This window comes from Leptopilina boulardi, unplaced genomic scaffold (assembly GCF_019393585.1).
Source record: "Leptopilina boulardi isolate dan_hultmark-lab unplaced genomic scaffold, ZJU_Lbou_2.1 LbouV2_208, whole genome shotgun sequence".
In the NCBI taxonomy this organism is placed as follows: Eukaryota; Metazoa; Arthropoda; class Insecta; order Hymenoptera; family Figitidae; genus Leptopilina; species Leptopilina boulardi.
This window is the reverse complement of record NW_026137761.1, coordinates 2,220,124-2,241,904: the sequence shown is the minus strand read 5'-3', so window position 1 is coordinate 2,241,904 and position 21,781 is coordinate 2,220,124. Positions and strand designations below refer to the sequence as shown.

The 21,781-nt window shown below is 29.3% G+C and overlaps 1 long non-coding RNA gene across 1 annotated transcript in view; it reads left to right on the top strand.

The window, feature by feature from the left end:
- Positions 1-21,781, top strand: part of LOC127278617 (uncharacterized) — a 121,219-nt gene that overhangs the window by 84,001 nt on the left and 15,437 nt on the right. Inside the window, exon 3 of the long non-coding RNA XR_007842513.1 lies at positions 4,748-5,131. This is a non-coding gene — a long non-coding RNA (uncharacterized LOC127278617). The remainder of the gene's footprint in view (positions 1-4,747; positions 5,132-21,781) is intronic.

The following is a 21,781-nucleotide window of genomic DNA, read 5'->3' as shown; positions in this document are numbered from 1 at the left end:
TAGGCGTTTTGCACTATACTGCTTAGTCCATGTAAACGATTTTAACCTATACCATGAACACGCTGCAATTGAGGATCACGTGGGTATGATGAATAAAAGGCATTGGTCTATTCTTAATTTTAAAAACCTTTCTCTTTAAATTAATCAACATAATACTGAAAAAACATAGGTTCAAGTTTTTAAACCCTCGGTTATGATTTGTTTTTTAATATTTTAAATATTACAATTTTGTTAAAAATAGAAAATGTATAAAACAAAATAAGTAATATACAAATATCCTTATAAATAGTTACAATACAAAGAACTTTACGAATCATTAAAAAACAAATAACAAAGATAAATAATTAATGTTGCAGTAAACATTTTAAAGAATCTTAAGAAATTTCAATTTCTAGGTTTAATTGTTAAAAAAAATGAGAAAAATGAAAATAATGAGTACCTAAACAGAAATGGAATGTTGTGGTCAGACCAGCAAGGACATTTTAGTAGTAACGGAAGTTTTTTGTCAGTCAATTTGTAAACTCATTTTCTATACATTTAGTTGAAAATAAAATTTTTATTATTTCGCGCAGTGTAGAATGAAATTATTTACTTCAACTTTCAGAATTCGACACACTATATACGTAATTTTTATTATTATTTCAAAAAGCGTGAGATTTTTTGAGAATTATTCAAAAATACGCATCTAGATAATTAATATCTAAGGGTATTGTATTTAAAGTCTGGAAATACAAAACTGAGAGATAAACATTTTACATTTCATTTTCCCACGTGCATGTTAAACTTGTGAGTAAAACCTGATCGATTTTCACAGCAACTTTCTTTCGAGTTATACATGCCGAGTACCTACATTTTCCTCGTTATAATAATATTTTTATACTATGTATACCGTATGTAAATTTATTATTATTTGTATAAAAAGAATGATAATTTTGAAGAAATGATTTACTTGAATATGTCAATGTTTGAGCATCTTTTTCGCGAGTTGAATACACCATTATTTTCACTACAAGAATAAGCATAAAATGAGATTGGGATCTTAATAAACGATTGAAGCTGCGAGAATAGCGGAGGTGTCTACGGAAAGTCTCTAAACGATAGGACTCTCCTCCAGCGCGATATAAAATGTCTAGGACAAGACTGTTGGCGTATCGCAGAGTCGACACAAGCCAATCTCATGCCCCCGGCGAATCATGAAATCCCCTTTAGAAGCGTGTAAATTACTTTTTTATGGTAAAAAAATTTATAATAAAAGTTTACTGTGATAAGCGATGAGTCATAAAGGGCCTCATGCAAATGGCATAAATTTACAAGACGATTTACCCTTAAGATCGTCTACTATTACATAAAATAATGTCTGCATCTTGCCACATATAACTTCTTCAACATGCAAATTAATTGCTCATAATTGCCCCAGAATAACTAATATCACTTTAATTAATCCAATTACAAAGATAATTACCATATTCTTCAAATTATCAAATAAAAACATTTAAACATCAAATAAAAGTAAGCTAAAGTAAAAAATAATAATTTACAGTAAAAGTGCTGTTGCATAACGTCACGAATTTTTTTTACCATATCAAAAAAGTACAACTAAGCACTTTGAATGAAAAAATAAATGTTTAATTTACCATAGAATTAACATTCTTTTTTTTGAAAATTTTTAACTATCTACATTCTTTTAATTAATATGCGAAAAAATGTTTTGAAAAATAATAAAATATTCGCTTTAAAGTTCAAGGAGCTGATCTTGTAACAGACTTAATTAGTGTTAACGACATTTTTGCTGCAAGGTCAACTTATTGTATATAGTACTTTTAAGGCTGTTATTATAATTTATGGACTTTTAAATATATTTTAATAATAAATTTTCGAAATTCTATAAAAATAAAAATATTAAATGTTTCTATAACAAAAAAACAAATTAAGATAATAATTATATTGAAATTTAATTTCAAATGCCAATAATATTTGCTTTTAAATATTTTTTATTAATTAATCAATTATTTTGAATTGATGGATTGATTTCCAAATATTATTTAATTTTTATTAATTAAAATCATAAAAAAAATTTATATTTTCCCCCACGCTTTAAAAATCAACGTCCAAGGTTCAATTTTTCATCGTTATAAGTGACTCGAGTACTCCTTTCACATCCATTTCGTGACATTTTGCACCTTCTGTCCCCTTGAGAATGTGGAATGTAAACTTTTATATTAATCGAAAGTGGGATTGAAAACACTATATAGTCGGTCGACCCTGATAATAAAATTGTGAATTGAGCAAAAATGTTTCTCTTTACCACGTCATGACCAGAATCGCGCCGGCGTCTTCGTGGGCTATACGAAAACCCCTTTCATATTTTCACTCTTCGCAATTACCGGACACCCGGAGTCATTTTATATAACTCGGTTTCATAACATTCGTCCAGGGTTACCGATACTGAATAAAAAAAAACCTCGAAGGAAGCGGCAGACATATGCGCATACACATACAATTATATCCACATACGTATACATATATTCGAAGCTTTAATAATAATTTAGGTCCCGCAAAACACGGAAACAGTTTCCTCGGTTTACATAAAAAAAAATTATTAACAAAATCTATATAAATAGAGGCTTATAAATGCGGTATTTAAAAGTTGTAAATACTCTCTGTGTGTGTATATAACCGAAAAATTTAAATTGGAAGAGAAGAGGATTATTATCACACTGCAAGGATTTTATGGAATTGTTGAAAATAAGGAGGAAAAACTTTATTTCCTTGGAATAGGTTATGGCTTTTTTTTAAGTACTAACATTTCAACGCAACCTTTCAATTAATTCCCATATTTAAGACACATTAGAGGTTTCATTTTTATTTATATATTAATGAGATGGATATTTCATATTTTTATAGCAAAGTCAAACTGACTAGAAATAACCTAAGGAGATATACATATAGTTAACAGGTGAATTAATTAATGTTTAATAATCAATTTCGCAAGTAATGATCAAATTAATATTTATGTTTAAGGAAGAAACGGACTGACAGTCAAAACAAAAGTTAGTCCAACTTGACATTTTTGTTAAATAAATAATGTTTTGATAATTAAAACGTTTTTCAGTGTGAGCAATTTATTTGAAAACATTGAATAATTTAAAATTGTATTTGAAAAACGATACAAAAAATTTCACAGCACGAAACAATTTATTGAATTTTAGGTTATGTCACCTAAATAGTTTACTTCGTTTTCTAATCCTTAAGGTTATGTGACTGAGGTCTGTAATGTTAATTTGTCTGTAACTTTTCTCGTAAAATACTAAATGGTTTAAGTTGAAATTTTATGAAGGAGATCAAAATATAATAAGGAATGGTTTTCAAGTGTGAAAATGTTGATATATTGTTAAATAATTATTATAAAATACTTGAAAATTGTTAGAAAATGTAGGGTTAAGAGTATCGTATTTTCTAACAATTTTTATGCCTTTATTATATTTATTTAACAATATATCAACATTTTCGCACTTCACAATCATTCTTTATCATATTTTAAATTCCTCCACAAAATTTCAGCTGAATCCATTCAGCATATTACGAGAAAAGTTACGGACAAATTAACATTACATACATAAAAGTCACATGACCTTAAAGTACACACTGGATACAAATAGCTCAGTGTGTATCGGACATCAGAAAAACGTTTTTTGTAAAAGAATGTAATTATTTTATAATTATAATTATTTAAATCTCTTGACAATCATCAAAAACCAACACAATCATTTAAATAACTTATGAATATGTTTTTAAGAAGGTTACAGTGATTTTAAGAATAAAAAGTGAAATAATTGAGTTTGGTAATAGAATTTTTTTTTTTAAATATTATATTTCTATTATACATTAAAAAATTGAAAATAATATGCTAGGTACATAAAATTTGTTAGAATTTTCTCAAATTTTTCAAATATGCAATAAAAAATAATAAAAAAATTTACGCTAAGAAAATCGTAAACATATTTTTTGACAAATTAATTTTATATCAATAAAACTATATTTTTCATCTTCCTGAAAAAATGTCCTCTCATTGAAAAATAATCGACTGAATTGAGTTGATTGAGTTTTCAAAGTATTTCGGGGTACAAATCGAATGTATGTTTTTTAATTGTGTACTCTAAGGGTTAAAATACAAATTTTAATTAAGATTCGAAATGTTATTAACTAAATTCCACTAAAAAATACTTCATAAAAGATTAAAATAATCCATTTTTTGGATTAAATTCGTTTTTGGATAAATATAATAAATATAATAATAACAATAATAATAATAGCGTTATTCAGAAAAAAAATTATTTGAAACAACCAAATGCATAATTATTGGAAATTCAAATTTTGTTTGGTGCAAATAAAATTTTTTTTTGAAACAAAATAAATATTCATTTATCTCTGACAATGAGATAAATTTATATTTTTCTCTGGATGTGTTGTATATAATTTTACAGAAAATAAAAATTTGGAAATATGTAATGTTTGTCATCTTCAATATTTAATTTGAATTAAAAAACATTTTGTATTTAAATTTTTATCAATTCATATAAATAACTTTTTATATTTGAAAGATATAATATGTACACTATATATATGTAATAGATATTAGTGAATATTTGAAATACATAAATATATAATTTTATGAAATGAATGTGAAAATAAATGTCTAATTATTACATATATTAAATATAAAAATGATGAATTATTGTTTCTATAGGCTCCAAAAAAGGATACAAAGAAATTATCAAATATAAATGACTATAAAAGAAGGAATTTAGGAATTAGTGAAGAATGTGGAATTTGATGAAGGCAAAAGTATGACATCTTGTGTCATGTCGACATTATATATATAAATGTATCATTTAGAGTCTGACTAATGGAAGATTGTGCAAGTAATTGAAGAAAAATGATAAAAAGCGAAAATTCATTGGATTTTTTAGAGAAATTTCATCAAAGCATATATGAAATACATCGTACTTGTGTGTGTGTGTGTGATTCAGAGGAAATTTTACCAAACCCATCACGAACCTGACCTACATATTCGTGTTGCACGTGTGACAGTCGAACGTGTCTTCCAACTTCTATGCCGACACTCGCCAAGGTAAATAGGTTGTGCATGCATTGATTAAAAATAACGAAATTGCATGAGAGAAATCGACGTTCATTTTTATGAAAGCCCCACAATTATTTTCATGAAAACGCGAAATAATTGAAATCCATTGCGCTTTAGAATTTATTTCACTTCTTTCATTTCTCTCTTATTAAATCAGAGAAAAAGTCTCAATTAAATTTATAACATTTTCCACGAAATGAATTTTAGAAAACTCTGACTTATTTCGTTCAAAGAAAGGTTCTATTTTGTAATTGTATACAATAGAGAACAGTTTCTTCATAAAGACTATTTTTTTATAAACGAAATTATAGATAAATTTAAAAAAATTTCATTAAATTATATAATATAGGTTTTGAATTGATACAAATTATATTTATCTCTTAAAAAAAAATTAAAAAAAGAAAACAAAAGTTTCTGTCTCGAGTTTGTGTTACTTCCTACATAAAAAAGGCGAACAAAAAACTGTAGTAAACACTGTAAAAAAATGTTGAATGGTTGTTGCACACTTAAGTGTTTATTTTAATTCTTCTCATATTCCGCCCAGACATGATATTTTGCCGGTAATATTTTTCACGCCTAATTGAGGCTTGACGGTGAATTCAAAAAGTAGTTACGACCATGCACAGTCGGACGCACTGCGGTCAGCAAATGTCAGCTAGTTTTTACTTGAGCCATCGCATCGTGTGTGTTGTAAAGTTGCGTAAATTAGCGCACACACTAACTTAACGAGTAGGAATCCGCGCTTTTTTTCGTCGTCATTTTGACAGGAATGTTTTAGCGCCAGGAAAAAACAAGTTAAGACATTTATCAAATAAATTCATATGGTTCTTTTTGTTACTTGTGTGAGCCTCATATAAATGAGAAATTGAGTTTCTGCAATAATAATTTGCGAAGATGATTCGTAGCTGTGCTTTCTAATCAGTGTATATACTTAACATTCCAGCATTAAAAACAAATTGCAAATATTCTTACATAAGTTAAAAAAAGTTTGACTTTTCGGAAAATATGTATAACGCATTTTATAGTGGATACATAAAATTGGCACACTTTCGTTAATATATTTTTTACAAAGAAATAAAAATTGTAAATATTATTATTATTATTATAACTTTAATAATTAGTATAAAAATTAGCAACTTTCAATATAAAACTATAACGAATTTTCACAATTTTTATAAAAGAAATAAAGATTACTATTTCCTTATAATGAAGTCAATAAAATTCTTTGTTGACTCAACCAAATCAGTTTATGTAATAATAAATCTTTTTATAATACCGTTATTTCCCTTTTTTTAAATAAATGAAAATGATAATTGGGCAGAGAAAAGAAAAGTTGTAATAACTTAAAAAGTCTTTAAGTCGTTTTCTCATGAATATAATAATATTTTTTTTAGCATAAAAATAGCAATATAGGAATGAAGCGCAAAACAGGTCACGTTCTACAAATCATCATTAGTTTGCAGCGCGAAGCAGTAGATTATCCATGGACTGCTTCATGTGCGCGCACCATCGTTTCACTCAAGAAAGAAAGTCGAGCAGTCGCTGTAGAAACGTTTTCGAAAGACTCCGTGGAGGCCATTGTGATCAAAATGAGAGCAATCGATATACGCAAAATAATATTACCTAACTGATTATGTACACTTTCGTGTGTCGAAATATTTTCAGTTTCTGATCTTAGAAAGCAATAAATTCCAACGTTTCTATTTTGCCCTAAAGCACCCAATGGATTTCTAAAACACAAATCTTTCGATCTTTTTAAAAAAATATGGTATATCTTATTTTTGTGAACAATTAATCTTGACTTGCCAATATATATACAATAATATTGATTTACAATGATTGTCTATTCAAATTTATTGCTGAACAAATTTTTCAGATTCAAGAGAGTAAGAAGAAATAATTTTCAATACTTTCTAAAAAATTTTTTTTTATAATTTTCAATGAGAATTTTAGAAATGGCTATCGATTAAAAAAAAATATTATAACGGTAATTTTTTTTAGTTTTCGAATCTAAATCTTTAGGAATTAAATCAACAAAATATAAAAACAATTTCTTACGAAAGAAAGAAAAAGAATTAGAAAAACAGCTTTGGCTTTTTAGACAAATTAATTGGAAAGTCTATAAAGAGTACAAAAGAATATATATTTCAGATTCAATAAACTTCCAAATTTGTGAAAGTCTTGAAAATATTTATAATTTTCTTCGAGAACCTTTTTAAAGTTTTTTTTTATATATATAAAATTTCTAGAAAATATTAGAAAATTTCTCGTTTCCTTCAATTGCAAAAATAAAAAAATTATATAGATAAAAAAAACGTGAATTAAAAATATAGCGCCTAACATTGGAGAGCAAGCCCAAAAATAAATGTCTAGCGAATAAAATAGAAAATAAAAGAATGGTAATTTTCAAGAGAGCCTCAATTATGTGGAATTAAAAAGCGATATAAACCTCTGCTCGCTAGTGCGAACAACGATCCATCAAGGATTAAGACACTAGATATATAGTAACGAGAGTATTTCAACTTCAGTCGTCTGTTAAATCAAGGGTAAAATTGCCTAACAATGGATCGTCAGAAAAAGTTACGGTTTAAACTTGTGGCTAATGTAATCGTTTTTTTTCCTCTCTCAAACCACAAATAAACTCTGTTTCCTTTCGATTTCTGAGGAAGATCGTTGAGTCGCATTACTTTCCCTTTTGATGGCGCCGAGCCTAGATTGATTGGAGAGGGGAGGTAAAAAGGGAAGAAAAGGTTGTTATTGCCTCTCGCGCATATGAGTAAATGATGAATCAAAAGTGACGGCTTTTATGGCTGTCACTTTATGCCAAATGCGAAACGGGATTCATTGTCAGAATTTCCCTGAAACCGCTAGCTTTCACTTCTATACGAAGAATGCGAAGGCTGTACTGCTGAGTGCAGCTACACCTAGAACATATAGTAGGTAGTGAATATACGTACGATGCTCTTTTTCTCTCTTTTTAATTCTCTCTCGTTTTCTCGCTGTCTTTTTCTCTCCTTTCAGTCCTTCTTTTTCGTTTTCTTTCCAGTCTGTTGAGCAGGACGGAAAAGGACAACAAACGACAAAGTGCAAAGGATAAAAAAAAGAGAGAGAAAGAAAGAGAGACATGTAAAGAGTGAGATAAGAAAAAAAGGGAGAAGGAGAATTAAACGAGACTGTCCGAGAGATTTGAACGAGTGGAAGAAGGAAACTGGTTATATGTATATAGCCGACGCGTAGGCAGAGTCTACATACGTAAATACTCGCAAAAGGGTATTTCTATCTCTCCTCTGCTTCATTTAAGTCTCTCCTATATATGTGAGTTGAGTTCCGAGTCTCCACCCACGCCATATAAAACCATCGTCCCGAAGAAGAGTCTGACAAGAGGGAATCCCGTGAATGATGAACCTGCGAAACGTGACGGCTTGCCAAGGACCTGCCACGCCACCAAGTCCTATGATCGAAAGCCATTTGTGCGCGTCCGAATCAAAAGGTAGACTCACAAGATGTCAACCAGTTATCCTTTCTCAAAAACAAATTTACTGATGGCACCCGGTTCTTCAACCCCATACATCCTGTCAGCGTAATCCGTTATTTACTACTATTCCATATTGCATTCGAAACCAACGATAATAAATCTTGCACAACTTGAAAATAAAAAAGAAGACTTCACATATCGCTTGGTTCAATAAACCTCATCAGGTGTCTTTTTGTTGCCCTCTTACTTTCGGTGATCTGGTTTCGTCGGCTGTTTCATTTTCGAAACAAGGTGCCAGTTTTTAAGTTTTATTTTAGTCCCTACTGAATTCTTGTTCCCCAGAGCAGAATCTTCAGAGACGTGCATTTTGTGTGTCCAACCGATTCATCAAGCAGGTGACAAATTTACAATGTGTGTTTGTAACATTTTGCATTATGTCAAAACAAGACAAAAAAAATTTATGACATCAAAGCATGCAACTAATTTTTTAATTCTTATATAATAATAAGTTAGCATTTTTAACAAATTTTCTTTAAAACCTTTTAATCATCAAAAACTATTCCTTTTTTCTATGTTAAAAGATTTAAATACAGCAGAAAAATTCGAATATTGATTCCCAAGTAATGACTTAAGGTAGTAGATTTTTTGTTTACTTTCAAAAGCGTAATCTCTTTTTAAAGAGTTTTGTTTGTTTTAATCATTATAAAGATTCTAAAAATTATCTTTAACTTCAATTAATCTTCGAATTTAAATATTTTTGTGAGTGATTGAAAACACAATTACACACTCAAGATGAACGCATCAGTGATCTTTATATCCTTTATTTTAAAATTCGTATTCTGTAAAATTAATTCATTTTAAAGTGACAGTTCCATTTAAACATCACCGTCTCAATTTAAAAAAAGGCATATTAAAATACGGACAATATATTTTCCAAGGGCAATGTAATTCAACGTTTTCTTTTAAAGAAATTTAGATATTCTTTGTTGCATTAAATATTTGAAAATTTATTATTTTAAAGGTATCTTCTTTATATGTATATTAAATTTACTGAAGCTGGCAATTAATTATAAATAATATATGAATAACTTTTGAAAGATGTTAACACATTAAAGTACATTTTCTCGACAGTTTTAGTTATTACAGAGAATAATATTATTGTTGAAGAAACATTGCAGCTGAAAATGTTGAAGAAAAACGTTAGCAGTACCAGTATACACACACTGCAACCATGATAAATAGTAATGTCGGATTTGAAAAACAATGTTGGAGAAACAAGTCTAAACACTAAGATTGAGATGCAAGCTATAGAGAACAATGTTAGGAGTAGAGAATGTTGTGAACTATTGTTTAAGAATAATTATGGAGACCAATTGTTGATAGGAATGTTGTACAATAACATTGTCAGTATATAAGTTTGTAAAGTCATAGAGTTTAGAGAATTTAATATTGAAAATTTATGTAGATTCTATAAACCGACATTAATATAGGAAATAATTATACATTCAAAGCGAATATAGACTCAATTAATTATGTTTCTGAAAATTTCGAAATATTTAGATTTTGTTTCTTGTGGCAAGAAATTTCTTTTTTTTTCAAATTTCAAAAACTTTATAACGTTTATTAGATATACTACAGAGTGCTGTTAAATTGTCTATTAATAAACCGTCGCAAATGCCAAAGTATATAGGCGTCTATGATTCATGAAGTAGAATATCCTGGTATTGGTAAGACTTTATTGAAAGGAATTTCGTCAGATTAAGAATTTACCTTTCAGAAATGAAAGACTTTTATGGATAAAGATTTTAATAGAGACTTTTAGAAGATTTAATTTTCAACAACAAATACACGGATCTGTCAATTTCCATTAGTAGTAGTATGTGATTAAATTGTCTAAATTTTTATTACACATAATTATTAGCAAAACGATTGAAATTTCAACTACAATTTTTGTATTTTTAACAATAATCTTTATAATTATGCCTTCTTAAAAATAAATAATAATGTAAACAGATTCAACAGTTATGTCCTTTCAACAGCTCCTAGTGAAAATTGTAGATAAAATAATTATTTTTAATTTCTCATTAGTAGGAACTCAGAGGCTAACAACTTTAGATTTTAAAGAACAATCGTTTTAGTTCTATTTTTAACAACAATGCTCAAATTGTCAATGACAGTAGAAAGTTCAGTACCTAATTGTGAATAACAATATATATAAATTTTTAATAGCAACATCTAATCTTTTAACAACTGTGAAATTTCAACAATATGCATGTACTTTCGATTTTATTTTCTGATAATAATTGGATTTTCAACAAATACATCTTTTTTTCACACTGCAAAAAGTATGTATCTTATAAGACACATTGGTAGTCACTAAGATGTTTTTAAAAAGTTCTTACAATTCATTAATTTTTAAGATATAAGATGGTTACAGAAGATGTTTTAAATGTGACTTTAATGTCACTTTTTAAAAAAAATCTTTAAAATATTTTTAGATACTTCTTTTTGCAGAGCAATAATAGTAATTGAATACTGCACAAAAAGCAATCTACATTTTTAACAAAAAATATTATAAATACTATAAAGTCAACAAAACATTTTGAACGTCTTAAAATGTTATACCACTTTAAGCGTTAAAGGTGCTTAAATTACTAATATTTTCTAACTGAATAATGGAATGCAAATGGAGTGCAAAACATGCGAGAATGTACAGATGTGAAAGACACTTGAAACCTTAAATCAAATACAGCATTTACAAGCATAAACTTCAGCAATCGTTCAACAATAAACACTCATATATAAGCTTCTCAAAAATGAAAAGCATTGTATGCCGAATTTAAAAAATTTCACTGACAGCTTTCAGAAGACATTAAGAAACAACACACATACACTTGATTAAATATGCAGAACCCATGGAAAGTATACTTTCCTGTAGGCAGAACCTCCCTCCTCGGAGAGTTATTACAAGTATTGAAAATCCCAAAGTGGTAAAAGTCGTTGGTAAAGGTCTCAAGGTAGCGGAAAGTAGGGGTTCAAGCGTTGCACAAGTCTGTAAAGCATATAGAGGACATTGGAGTTAGAATTCGCTTATTCCCGTCCTAAGGAAGCTTCCGCAATCTTTCTTGGAATCAGCCAAGGAATTCCGTAATTGCGATTTTCTTGTGCGCCAATACTAGGTAACCGAGTAACCCGCGGAAGAATGCAACTGTTCGCGATTCACTCTCTCTCTTTCTTTCCTGCTCGAGGGAATCCTAGACGTGAGATCCGTATTTACCAAAGGGGATACCGTTATCAGAACACATGGCTGACGAAGAGGACGTCTACATACAAATTGAACAAGATTGAGTGGGATGTAGAACCTACCTTTATGAGTGACGGGGGACTGTCAGTCCAGGCTGCCTCCGCCTTCAATATGGTCAAAAGTATAAAAGCACTTGAAAGAAAAAGTTTGGGCTTGTAATCCAGGAAAATGAAAGGGCAATTGTCAATGCAAAAATTTCACCAAAATTGATCACGAGTCACGAACTGTCCCGGACACTTTCATCAGTAGCGAATGACGAATAGACTTGCGTGATACGGAAACCGTCGCGAATTGTCTGTGGTGCTTTGTACGGACACGTATATGTAAAAGGTAAGTCCGGTCCCGAAGGAGGCAAGATCTGTACAGGAGAGGAAAGCAGTGCAGCAGCAGTTTGCCGCCGTGCGGACAGCCTTGCCTTGCCGCGAGTGAGAGTTACAAGACGTTCACCATCTTAGCGAATCGACTTGGCGCATGCGCCGTTAGTTGGGCCAGCTCGGGCTCCGTGACGTCAGAAATAGGACAAGGAGCTGGTGGCCTTTGAGAAGCCGAGGAGGGGACGGGCCACTGAACTGTCTTGTCTTCTCTTCTTCTCCCTTCTTTTCTCTCGCTTGTTGTGTGTGTCCCTTCTCTATATTATACACTTCAACAAGAAGCGAGTGTGTTCGGTCCTTGCTCGGTAGGGGGCGGAGGCGGTTCAGGGGACCCAGAGCCCCGGGCCCCGCAATTTAAGGGAGCGCCTTGTCGCTTATTTAATAACCCCTGATATAATCGCAGTCCTCCATGCCCTAACGCCTAACCAAAGTCACGGAAGTTTATTCTAAATAACCTGCTGCTGCTGCTTTTGCTCCTGATCCTGATGGCCGCCGACCCTTACAAAAACCAACTACCGATTAAACTAGACAGTAAACATTTAATGAGCTACTGGAATTTAACACTCAAGTGTCACACCTGTTTTTTCATACCCGTTATACCTTCTCCATCTTCCTTCTTCACTTCTTATATTAATCTTATTCTTTTTCTTCTTCTTTTTCTCACACAAGAACAACAACTCGCGCATTCAAACCGGCATTTCATCTTGTTCTTTTTTTTAAATAACTTTCTTGATTTATAGAAAGTCATAATTTTTAATGCGGATTTATCAATATGTATTTTATGGAACTAAAAATACACTGGGAATGTAGATTCCTCAAGTGAATACAAATATAAAAACTATAATCTCTTTCTTGGGATAAAAGGTGTTTTGCAAATATATGTGGGAGTAGCTGACTGTCAGTTAAGTTTCCACCTAAGGTCACTGATCCAAATTTCGACTCTGTGTTATTCTTTTGACCTTGATAATTCTGTGTTTTAGCAATATTTTACTGGATAATTTCGAATTTATAATATAATTTAGGGGAAGGTGGGGTAATGGGAGAACGTGGGTAATGGGAGCTTTTAAATTTCAAGTACACAGAGACTTTGAATTTCGTGGAAATAACTCGGAAAACTTGAACAATCTTCCTGTATGTCATACGAAAACAAACGGTCACATTTCTGACAGATTTGTAGAAACTACAAGGAAAAATCAAGTTTTCGAGTTTTTCTTCTTAAATGGAAAATATTTCTGGAGATCAAATTAAATAGTTTAAAATTTATTACATATTTAATTATGTTTTGTGATTTTATTAGAGATAAATATGTGTAGATGTAGATACATGAATAAAAATAGAGGTAATAATTAAATTTGTTAATGTTTTTCTTCTTTTTTTCAAATTGTGGCCTGTGAAAATTCTTTGGGGTAATGGGAGAATTGTGTCATCTAACAGAGTTTCGTTACCTCGATATGGCTTTTCTTATTTCTTTGAAAATTGAACAAGATTCATTTATAAAATTTGATATTGTTGCATATTTAATTGCTAAGAATCAATATTTGTGTTTTATTGTCTAAAATGGGTTACTATTGGATATTCTAATACTAAAGAAGCTGTAGGTCTTTTTTATGTCTTAAATATTTTGTAAAATGTTCATCTGTCGAAAACTATTGACAAAATAAGAAAAATATCTAAAGAAAATAAAAATTATATCATTTTATTGGAATTTCAAGTAAGAGCTCCCAATACCCCACAGGTGGGGTAATGGGAAAAAATGCATTTTTTTAGAAATTTTTTTTTTTCTTTCTTTTAATTTCTAATTAATTATAATTAAAGATAAATAACAAAATGAGTAAAATATGACCGAAACAATATTTTATTATAAGAATAAGTCGGTTTTTTTAGTCATTTTCCTTAAAGGGCTCCAATTCCCCTAAACCATTTTTTTCCGAAATTTTTTATTTTTCCTTGTCAACGCTATGTCAACGCTGTAATTTTCACGTAAAAATACATATGTGTACCAAATTTTAGCCCTCTAGATAAATTCATGTGTCCACTAGGGGGCGGGTACATGCCTTGCTTCACTAGTCTCATTAATAGGGTTCCCCCTTCGGGTACGCAACCCTAAAAAGAACAAGTTCTAGAACTGGTGAAGAACTATGGTCAGTAAAAATGTCGTCGTTCCCTAGGAGTACAAAACAGTAACAGGATCTAGAAGAATTCGAGAACAGTAGTCTAGATGATTGTTTTAAAACAAATTTGTAGCAATTTGATAAAACAAATTTAAAAAAATTTTAATTCTATAACAATTCTGTAACCGATCTAGAACAATATTCTAGAAGAATAACATAACTTTTTTGTAACAGTTTAATAAAAGTAAAATTGTGATTTGTAATTTGTAGTTTATTTGAGTAAAATTTCCCTGACAGCATGGTATGTCACATGAATATCATTGGAATATTCCTGTGATATACAATGGAGATCAAAATGTCCGGTTCATGATGATATTTCAGTGATATTGATGGAATATTTCCGTCATATTGAGGAAATATTCCAGTGATATCGAGGAAATATTCCACGAAAATGATGTTTTAAAAAATTGTATAGATTAAAAAACAAATTAATAATGATAGAAATAAAATAGCGTGTATATAAGTTTTTTCTCAATTTTCATAATAATAAAGAAAAACAATTTCCGTATAACATTCCATCAGTATTAGAGAAATATTCCCTCAATATCACAGGAATAGCTCCTCAATATTACCGCTGAATATTTGCAGGAGGCGGACATTTTGATTTTCCTTCAATATCATAGAAATGTTTACAAAAAACATAACTGTGACATTCAGGTGATAAACCGTGTTAGTTGGGTGATTTTTCTTTGATTTCTATTTTTGCCAGTCTTGGGTCACTCTAGTAGCATCAGATTTATAAAAAAAGGTGTTTGTTACATAATTTTTTCAGAGCAGTTACAGAACAAGTCTAAAATACAGTGATAAAACTATTATGTTATATATTTTTGTAACACTGTTCTAGAACGCTGCAGTAACAACGTTTCTTAAAAATTCTAGAACTAATTAAGAACAAATGTTACATCTTCCTTATAGAACAGAGACAGAACAACTGTTGGAGAACTATTCTATAACACAATTGTAACACTTGTTCTGGAATAAGTTACACTTTTTGTTCTAGAACAGTTACATAACGTGCACACTGGGATTCTGAATATCTTGAAGTGTTGTGAATTATCTTGAAATATCTTGAAGAATTTTAAATTATCTGAAGTACTGTAAATTATGTAAATTATCTTGAACTATCTAAAATATTGTCAATTATCTGAAATAGCGTGAATTATCTTGAAATATATCGAATTATCTGAATAGTATCCTGAACTATCTGAAGTATTGCGAATTACATGAAGTATCGTGAATTATCTGAAGTATCCTAAACTACCTGAATAATTGTGAATTATTTGAAGTATGCTCAACTATCTTAAGTATCTAGTAGTCAATGAAATACTTGGAATTATTTTTAAATATTAAAATAGTTGTACATAAAAATTTTGATTTGTTTACCTTTCGTTTAAAATAATTTTTTTTTGTCAAGTCTAAAATTATTTCTCTTTGAAATTAAATTTTAAAAACAATTATTAAAAATTATATAAGACAATAATTAAGGAATACTCTACTTGCTAATTAAGCCGTAATATAGCTTGTAAGGAAAAGTATTTCATAAGAAAAAATTTTGCAATTATTATAGGAATATTATATATATATTGATATAGAGCATTATTTTAAGGGCCACTAAATCGTTATTAGTTTCCGCAAAAAGAAATTGTTACGTTATAGTAAAAGTAAAATTTAAGTTGTGTTGAATGGATAATAAAAAGATATTAAAAGTGAAAAAAATTGTATTTTACAACGGAAATTATAAAAAAAGCTGTTTGCCAAAGCGGTTTTTTCTTTTCATAAACAAGACATAATCTTCTATAATGATTTCTTAATTAATGAACTAGACCAAAAGACAGAAGCGTTGTATCGACGCGAATTATATAGCAGTTAATAATACTTTAAACGGATTAAAGTAGAAACGAACTCCGCTTTCCCGAAGATAATCTCCCTTCCACCGGATGTTATAAGTGAACTTCAGCATCTGAAAGCAAAACCAATTTTATGTTTAGATCAACCCGTGTGAAGATTGAAAAAATGTGATTTAAAAAAAATGTAATCCTTGATACGTTGAAATGAGATAAGCAAATAATAAAATTAAAAAAACTAAAGATAAAAAATATTTCTTTACGATTAAAATGATTTTTTTCATCTAGAAATCTTAGAGTTGATAATTTTTTTTCTTATGAAATATTCTAAAAAAAATAGTTCTCGAGGATTATAAAAAAAACAAAAAATTTCCTCTGTTGTATTTTGATTAAGAAATGACTATTTGAAGTTTACTAAAATAGAATTTTAATAATAAAAATATTTTTCATTTACATTAAAAAGATTGATACATTTTTGATCTTTTTCATTTGTGAATTAAATTTAGTGACAGGGCACGTTATAGAATTTCAAACAAGTGTTTTGAGTAGGGTTAATATCTATATAATCCAATTGAAGAAATGATCCTGTCCAGCTTTAACAAAGGAGATAGGTAGAATAGATAGGATTAGATTCAGGCATATAATCCTCAAGGATTTTAGTCCAATTTCGCAAACAATAATCATTTCAAATATTTATCTTCATTTTTTCTTTTGATCGTAAATCGAGAACAACATTTAAATACATGTCAGAAACTACTACAAAATACCTCTTTATTTAGGGCATTTCGTAGCATTGCATATAATGCTAAAAAAAATTTGAAAATATTGTATACATTTCGTAGGAAATTTTTTTTTCTCATACAGCTTTTATTTTTATTTATTCTTAACCAATATTGTAAAAAAATTTATAATTACATATTTAACGCTAGGGTAAAAAATGTTTTCAAAAAATACTATAATTTAAAAATAATATTATAATTATTTATATTAATAGTTAATGTTGTTTAAAGTTGGGATTGATTATAATTGATGCTGTCAATGTTACAACTGCCACTATATACTTATGATACTCATCTGAATAAATCTTTCATCTATTATCGAAGTTACTTGTATATTATTTTAACATTATAGTTTTGAAACAGTATAATGTTTCAGTTGATATTGGTTGAAAAAACGAGAAATTCGTTTTTTGCGATGTAACGACTTTGATCATCATTTCACTTTTCAGGTTTCGTTAGAGTTGTTTAGTGACGTGCCTGAGGGCAGGTCGAACCTTGATCGTCTCGTCTCCTCTATTTTCACTTTTCTGTAGCATCTCAAACTAATATCGAATGTCAGTAATCCGAATATCCTCCTTATATACTTTGGTTAAGTCGAAGAGAAGTGCTCTCGAATGGCGTTAAAATATATTTGTCCTTGGAAAAATCACGTCGGGAATAATAACGTATATAATATTTTTTCTGGCTAATCCAATATTCTGAGATCAAGTAAGCCGCCCAGTGAATAAATGGGTCAATTTGTAAAAGTAACTTTAAAACTTTTAGATTACTCATCTTATAAATAACTCTGCAATTCGATTATATTAATATAATCACGAAATTCATTTTCGCAATTAACACTACGCCAACTATATAAGTTTATAAAGAATCGCAGAATTAAATTTTATTTAATTTTTGTCATACAAAATAATTTATTTTATATTTGAAAAAAAAACATTTTAAATAAAAAGAATAATGAAAATAATTTAAAAAATCAGTAAATAATAATTTTTGTAACTGTTTGATCAAAAATTTTCATTAATTTGATCATAAAATCCAAATTATCAAAATAAAATATCAAACCAAACGTAATTGGTTTACAAAGTGACCTATATTACAGTTTCCTCTATTTGCTTGTAACTGTGTGTGAGCTTAAAAATGAAAATCCTTTTTAATTGTTTTGTCATTTTACCAAATTCAATCATCTCGTTAAAAGTTGAAAAATTAATAGGTCACACAACTGATGCCCTCTGCACATTATGTAGGTGCTGACACTCATTCTGGATTTGGAAATTCTTGCTTGATTTAAATAAATTCAATTAAGAATTTCCAATTCCTATTAATAGTTACAGTGGGCTTCTTTACAGACGCTGAGAAATATTTTAATTTGGTATTGAAAATTTATCAACAAAAAACAATTTTAAACCAATTTCAATATTAAATATATAAAAAAAATACTATTACAGAATATTTCTTTAAACGTAATTTTTCTTTTTATTAAAAATAAATATAAAATAAGTAAATCCACCAAACAATAAATTAAAGCATGAATAAATTATACTTTTAAATTTTAACATTTTTGAAACTCATAGAAAGTAAATTAACTGTCAAAAACGCATTTTTTAATTTTTAATTAAGACAATATTTAAAAACCTTAATTCCGATCCTTATAAAGTATTACAAGTTTAGCCTGTACAGTTCTAAATTCAATTTTGAAATATATATGAATAAGAAAAACTGTATAATTAAGAAATCACTGCGTGTAGGATTTTTCAATTTAATCAATTGATTGGAATCTATTACTTTCACTTCTAAAGATTAATAATATAAAGAACTATATTTGTGCTTCCTTTTTATTGAGAGTCGAGTCAATGAAATAAACTTTTTTTCAACTTCATCTATCACACTTATTAATTTATCAAACTTTCACGTACACTTACAAGATTTTTAAGTAACCGCCAATCGAAATAACTGTACAATAGTATAAACTAATTCAATAGAAAAAAATGAAACGGATTTATAATATACGTTCTGATTTTCATTCTTCTGTCAGTTAATCAAGAACAACAAAAGTTATTCATACAATTATATTGTAATGAAGTCATCAATTTAAGTATTTATTTTATTAACTCAAAAACTTTGTTAGTTTTTCTAAAAAAAATAAATAAATAAAAATGAATAAATTGGACATTTGGAAAAATATTATATTATCACGGAAAAAAGGCAATAGTTAACAGATCCAAAAATATGGTTGCCTCAATCGTATTATATTGAAAGATAGGTCCCAACCATACCTTCGGTTGCTCCAGCCACGCATGAAATAACTTTAAATTGACCCTATATTGGACAAACGATATTATGGATGTGCCAACCATATTTTATTGATATTGTGTAATTGTAATTGTTCTCGCGCTAATAGTCCTAGTCAAAAATTTTAAGTAAATACTAAAAGTACTGCTTGCTAATAAAACTTTTAAATTAATAATACTGTTAAAAAAAGTGCATAAATTGGAAGATTTTTCCATTCATGTAAAAGAATTTTAACAACATTGAATGGAAATTAAATTACCCGTGTAGAAATTTCCCTACCAGGGCCTAGGTAGGGAATCATAATCTGGCCCCGATCAGGGACAGATCAGAGCCACGAGAAAATGTTGATTTTCTAATCAGGGCCACATTAGGCCCAGCCTTGCATTAAAATCCGATCAGCATTGGCTCATTTTGAGTTGCAACAAAAATGAGATTAGGTTTTTTCTGTGCACAGGTATAATAACTGAAAATTCATGCGTTATTGCCGTTAACGCATGCGCGTGCATGAATTTTCAGTTATTATAACTTCATTTTCATTAAATGTTCTTAAAATTTATTTACATGAATTGAAAAAGCTTTCAATTCATTCACTTTTTTTAAACAAGATACAACACAATAAAAGTCAGAAATATCACATATTAATTAAACATTTATTTATCCCTTAGCAGAAATAATTTGAATATTATTTTATAAATTTTATACGTGTAATTCTAATCTCCGTCCATATAATTGAAAATATAATATATATAATTACAATAAAAATTAAATATGAATCATTCGTCACGTTTTTCGGTATTATTCGCTCGAGAGCTTGTCGGAAACTTAAAGCCCACTATCAAATTTTCATGATGGCGCTAATTTCTATTAGGCTCTTAATTGCGAAGCAACAGTAATATTGCTATTGTAATCTCTGATATATATTGTGTGTTGTGTATACATAGAGTCCAAATTTTCATCTCTTTGAAACTGTGGGATGAAATTTTTTATCAAATGGCACTTATAAAGAAACACGTGAACTAATCCGAAATTCTTTCACACAACATTGACACTTTTGTCCACATCAGAAGTTCAATGAATATCATAACCATGCCAAAGGCATTTATTCGTATATAGACACAACTTTATATATAATTCATTATATATATAATTTTTTTATTTACAATAAATAAACGTCTACACAAAATCACGATAAAAAGACGCACGTAAAACCGGAAAGCAAACGATAAAAATTGATGGATGATTAGCAGAATCAACAACTGTCATGGCGACGAACTAGCGCGACTGCTGGTATCAAATATATATGGAAGAGTGAATCATAGAAATATAACTGTGGCAGTCATAGGTATGTGAAACTCCATAGCTATAACATAACCATAACTATAGATGTCACATCCATACCCAAGAAGCCCGTAATATATCCTCAATATTAAGGTAATATTACACGTGAGATTCGTAATATAACGCTGTAATATTACAGTAATCTTACAGTGATCTTAAAATGTCCGCCTCAAGGTAATATTACCGGGAATATTACTGTAATATTAACGGTAATATTACAGTAATATTGCAGTAATATTACAGACTGATTTGAGTTATTCATAAAGCATAAAAAACGTAAATATATTATAAGTCAATTTGGCTTGTTGGTAAAACTCTGGACTCGTGTGCTTTGAGTTCGGGGTTCGATTCCCTGGATGGGTAGATTTTTTTCGTAAAGAAATGTTCCCATAATATTACTGTACTATTCTCTTGTAATATTACCTTAATATTAGTGCGTAATATTACAGTAACATTACCGGTATTATTACCTTGAGGCGGACATTTTAAGATCACTGTAAGATTACTGTAATATTACAACGGTATATTACGAATCTTACATGTAATATTACCTGGATATTGAGGTTATATTACGTGCTTCTTGGGTATCTAATTTAGCAATAGCATATCGCTCCTACAACCATTGTATTTTGACAATATTTTCATACTAAAAGTTGCCTCTTCCATTTAAATGGATAAGACAATAATATAATGCACGTAAATATTTATATGGGTAGGGGAGACCGAGGCTAAATGTTAAACTGTCAAAACCATTATAATTCTGTATCTCTCGAACGGAAATAGTTACAGGGTCAAAATTTGGTCTGTAGAAGGGTCTTGGGACGAGAAATGAACGTCTGTAGTTATGTGTCATTCAGTTCATTTTTGACGTATTTATAACGTAAAGTGTGTTGTGACCATATAACGTTGTAAATTTTTACGACGACTAAAGTTTCAACTTTTGTACAATATGTGCTATTTCGTTTTAAATAAATATAAATATTCAATTAGTGAAAAATCTGTATTTATGTGTATGCGTTGTGTATACGTCTAATATCAAGAACCCTATTGACGTTGACTGGAACCGT